The sequence below is a fragment of the Dipodomys ordii genome, unplaced genomic scaffold, assembly GCF_000151885.1.
Source record: "Dipodomys ordii isolate 6190 unplaced genomic scaffold, Dord_2.0 Scaffold19, whole genome shotgun sequence".
Lineage (NCBI taxonomy): Eukaryota > Metazoa > Chordata > Mammalia > Rodentia > Heteromyidae > Dipodomys > Dipodomys ordii.
Window position 1 is genome coordinate 11,349,428 of NW_012267235.1, and position 5,544 is coordinate 11,354,971.

The following is a 5,544-nucleotide window of genomic DNA, read 5'->3' on the forward strand; positions in this document are numbered from 1 at the left end:
TTTTTTCTTTTTGCTTATGTGGTGCTGAGGAATCGAACTCAGGGCCTCATGCATGCAAGGCAAGCGCTCTACCACTGAGCCACCTTCCCAGCCAACTTCTCCAATAAATCACTAGAAAACCAGAAGAGGCAATGTGGCTCAAGTGGTAGAGCATTAGCCTTGAGCTGAAGAGCTAAGGGACAGCATCCAGGCCCAGAGTTCAAGCCCCATGACTGACAAAAAAACAAAAAACAAAAAAACAAAAAATAAATTATAGCTAACTTGGGGCTGGGAATATGGCTTAGTGGTAGAGTGCTTTCCTAGCATGTATGAGGCCCTGGGTCTGATTCCTCAGCACCATGTAAACAGAAAAAGCCGGAAGTGGCGCTGTGGCTCAAGTGGTAGAGTGCTAGCCTTGAGCTGAAGATACTCATTAAGACTGAAACCATTGTAGGTGTCAGTAAGCTTTTTTGATTTCAATAAGGAATGCAGGAATACAGGCCTACTTGGTGTCCTTTTTAGCTGTTTAACCAAGGCGGCTTATATAATTGGGAAACACACACACTAGAAGCAAAGAATAGCATTTTAATTTTACATACTTATTTAAAATGTGATCATTTGGAGGAAATTGACATAAAAACAAACACTTAAATGAACTTTGGTCTAGTTACTACATTGCCTTATTATGTATTTACAACTAGACAAGCTTAGTAGTACACAAGTAATTGCTTTCATAGATGGATATAAAGATTAGGTTATTTTTTTGTTGTTGGTCATGGGTCTTGAACTCTGGGCCTGGGCACTGTCCCTTGAGCTTTTCAGCTCAAGGCTAGCATTCTACCACTTGAGCCACAGCACCACTTCTGGCTTTTTTTTCCTGCTTATGTGGTGCTGAGGAATCGAACCCAGGGTCTCATGCATGCAAGGCAAGTGGTCTACCACTGAGCCACCTTCCCAGCCCTAGATCTCAGCCTCTTGAGTAGCTAGGATTATAGGTGTGAGCCACTGGCACGCATTAGATTAATTTTTAAATAATAGCTAGGGCTGGGAAAGTGGCTTAGTGATAGAGTGCTTGCCTTGCATGCATGCGGCCCAGGGCTCGATTCCTCAGTACCACATAAGCAGAAAAAGCTGGAAGTGGCGCTATGGCTCAAGTGGTAGAGCGCTAGCCTTGAGCTGAAGAGCTGAGGGACAGCGCCCAGGCCCAGAGTTCAGGCCCCATGACCAACAACCCCCCCCAAAAATAAAAAAAAAACAAAATAAGTAATAGCTAACTTGGAGCTGGATATGAGGCTTAGTGATAGAGTGCTTGCCTAGCATGCATGGAGCCCTGGGTTTGATTCCTCAGTACCACATAAACAGAAAAAGCCAGAAGTGGCATTATGGCTCTTTGAGCAAAAGAAGCTCAGGGATAGCACCCAGGCCCTGAGTTCAAGCCCCAGGGCTGACACACACACAAAAAAATAGCTAGCTTAATTACATATCAATGTCACTAACTTTACTTATAAGATTTATCTTATAAAATTCAAAATATACTCATACCATCTGCTACTTACTTGAATGTTCCGTGGTTTGTCTTAATTTTTCCCTTTTTCATTTTGGAACAAACATTTAAGACAATTCCTACTTCTCAAAGTCTTTCTTTTCCAAATGAAACTATTTCTCCCCACCCCTCCCCCAATCACAGCTGTTTGGGAGTGGGGCTGGGAACAGGGTTGCCTGGCAGACAAAGCTTGAGGGAGTTGATCTGGTCAGTGGAAACCTCCCACTCAAAAGAGGGTTTCATTCCTTTGAACGCCATTGATAAAGATGTCTTCTTTTAACAAACAGCATACTTGGTAGTTGCAGTTTTGTTCCTTTAACTCCTGTGATAAAGATCTATTTCCCTAACTTCGATGCTGGTCACAAACAGCACAGCTTAATAGTTATAGTTGAAGTCAAAAAGCAAATCATTTTAGGAAATATCAGTACTAAAATAATATATCAAGCCGGGTGCTGGTGGCTCACGCCTGTAATCCTAGCTACTCAGGAGGCTGAGATCTGAGGATCGCGGTTCAAAGCCAGCCCCGGCAGGAGAGACCAGGAGAGACGATGAGACTCCTATCTCCAATTAACCACCAGAAAACCAGAAGTGGCACTGTAGCTCAAGTGGTAGAGCAATCGCCTTGAGCTGAAGAGCTGAGGGACAGCACCCAGGCCCAGAGTTCAAGCCCCATGACCGACCAAAAAATAAATAAATAAATAAAATAATATATCAATATACAAGACAGAAGCAGTTTAGTTTGATAGAAAAAAATACTTTTTCTCAAACCATGATGACTTTTTATTATTAAAATGAGATCATTTTGAAAGTGTTCACACATACTTTCACACAAAAGTTTTAAGTTACACTTAGGTTTTAAAAATGGAAATTGAGGCTGAGAAGGTGGCTCAGTTGTAGAGCACTTGCCTTGCATGCATGAGGCCCTGGGTCTGATTCCTCAGCACCACATAAACAGAAAAAGCCAAAAGTGGCACTGTGGCTCAAGTGGTAGAGTGCTAGCCTTGAGCAGAAGAGCTGAAGGACAGTGCCCAGGTTCAGAGTTGAAGCTCCACAACTGACAAAAAGGAAAAAAAGAAAAAAAAAAGAAAATTGGCTGTAAGTTTTCTGGAATTCCAGTGGCAAATGACATTTTTACCCATTGTATGTTAGAACCACGTGGTCAATACTAGAAAACAAAATACAAAATACAAGACAAAATGCAAGTCATAAAACTTTTGACAGGGGCTGGGAAGGTGGCTCAGTGGTAGCATGCTTGCCTTGTATACATGAGACCCTGGGTTTGATTCCTCAGCACCACATAAGCAGAAAAAGCTGGAAGTGGCACTGTGGCTCAAGTGGTAGAGTGCTAGCCTTGAGCTGAAGAACTCAGGGACATGGCCCAGGCCCAGCGTTCAAACCCTATGACTGACAAAAAAAAAAAAAAAAGCTCCAATCACCAAAGCACCAGGTTTTGTTTACCTTAGATAAAAATCAAAGAACTACAAAGTAGCCAGAGGCGCCCTCTTGTGCCCAGCTGAGGTGTGGCTGAAAGCTGGAAGTATGGACCATTTCTTTTTCTTTTTGTTCTGGTCATGGAGCTTGAACTAAGGGCCCAGATGCTGTCCTTGAGGTTGGACAGAGCTCTGCCACTTAAGTCACAGCTTTTTTGGTGCTTAAATGGAGATAAGAGTCTCAGGGACTTTCCTGCCTGAGCTGTCTTCCAACCACAATCTTCAGATCTCAGTCTCCAAAGTAGGTAGGATCACAGGCATGAGCCTTTAGCACCAGCCATATGGATCTCTTCAACTCTGTACTTGACCTAAGCAATACTCAGGTGGCCTGTTTTCCCAAGAAGATGGACACTCCTAGTCTGGAACAAAGGTTCCATTAGAAGACATGCTTCTTCTGAAAAATGCTCCCAAGCCGGAGAGGGAGGGGCCTAGGTGGATTACTAGAATCTGGTTTCCCAGAAAGCCAGCTTGGAGGGAGATTCATTGGGAAGACACACCCAGCCAGGGAGGACTTCTATCCTGACTCTGGGCAGATCTGGAGACAGGGTGTGGGGAAGGGGCTCAGGTCAGGCTGCTGGAGCCCTTTCAGTTAGGGGGTTTCTTCCACCAACCCTCTAGACTCTTCCATGCTTTGGGGTCAGTTTGGAAGGTTGACCCATATAGTGGAAAGCACAAAAGCCCCTTGCATCAACTGGCCTTGAAGGAATTCCTCCACCTCAGTGGTCCAAATCTTCTAGATAAATGGAAAGGGTGAGTGGGCCTGGAAAGTCCCTTCCTGTGTTGATGGTCTAGACTTGCTTTGAGTCATGGCTTCTGTCACTCTGAACTCTTTCCGACTTTGGGAACCAGTGGTGATTCCCCAGGTGCAATCTGTTTCTATCTGCTTCCATGTAATGGGGGGTGGGAGGCAGACAACACTGACAGAAAAGTCTTCTTCGATAGTGGCAAGCGCCGTGAGGAGATACAACCCAGAGAGCAAAAACTGGGGTGACTGGGGCGGTCACTCAGTGTGGTAGTCCGAGAAGGTCTCTGGGAGGAGGTGACACTGATGTTGAGAAGAGGATTACAGAAACAAAGCCCAATCTTGGAACAGCTTGGTAGGGGGAGGTATAGCAAGGGTGAAGGGCTCATCTTTGAGGAAGAGCAAGAAGGCCAGGCTGTCTGGAGAAAGGGGTCAAGTTCCTCTGTGGTCAATCTTTGGCTTGGCTTCTAAATGTGATGCTGTTTTGTAAGCTCTGGTGCATGTTAGTCAGGGAATGAACTGATGTGAAGTATTTTTTTTTCCCTTTAACTCTGTGTAGTAGAGGAATAGCTCCCTAGGGTTTGTTCCATGTCTTACAAGGGTTTGGGGTGGGGTGAAGCAAGGGGTGCCTCAGCAGGGAGGACTTGGCTTCCAGTGTGGGAAGGTGTTGTGAGACACCCCTTGCCAGTGTACATCCGTCCCAGGGCCTCGGAGGCTCCCCAGGTCCCACCCCTCGGTCTAGGAGAACCAGTTTTACAGTGAGCACCTACCTAGAGTTATGCGTCCACCTTTGGGTCACAACCGGGGAGTGCCCTGTCCACATCCTAATCCCATCCTCACCCTCTATCTCCGCCACACCCACCTCCACCTCCTTTTGCCTGGAGAATTCAAGATGGTAGCTTTTTTGGGTGGGGAAGGGGGGAGATCTATTGCTAGTGTCGTGACTTGGAGATGTAACTATTGGCAGGGTGGAGAGATTCTCCCCATGTGTGGTCATTCCCCATCCCTTTCCCTGTGTCCCCCAAGCCTGTATCTATTCAGAGCTCCACCAAGCCTATGTGCCTTTGCTCTCTTACCCTGATCTTACCATTGAGTTGACAGGTTAAGGTGGGGCTCTCTTACCCAAAATACCCCAGGATTCTGTATCCCTGGTGGTTACCATTACCCAAGTTCTGAAGCCTCAATCATTCTGCTTCTCAGCAAATCTGTCTTAGTAGCCCCGTTGGGGGCATAGTCTAAGGGATAGGGGTATGGCTAGAAAGCAAGTGTCTGGGTGAATTTGCATGGAATGTGTATTTAAATTGAAAATTTGCATATTCAGGTTCCTAGTATCCCCCAAGAGTCATCAGGGTGACTGAGCAGAGCCTAAGAGGGCGGGACTGACCTGCCTGACAGCTCCTGACTTCAGCCAAGGAGGGCACTGTGCCCAGGGGGATGAAACAGCTTGCCAGTTACCCGCCTTCCTTCCTTCCTTCCTTCCTTCCTTCCTTCCTTCCTTCCTTCTTTCCTTTCCCCTCCTTCCTTCCCTCCCTCCCCCCTCCCTCCTTTCCTCCCATCCTTCTTTTCCTTTTTTTCTTTTCTCCATTCCTTTTTCTTGAGATTAAACCCAGGGTTTCTGATGGGAATCTGTAATCTTAAAATGTGAAAGCCACCACGTGTTGGTGGCTCACATCTGTAATCCTAGCTACTCAGGAGGCTGAGATCTGAGGATCATGGTTCAAAGCCAGCCCAGGCAGGAAAGTCTGTGAGATTTTTTTTTTTTTTTGGGTCCCATTGTAGGGCCTGAACTC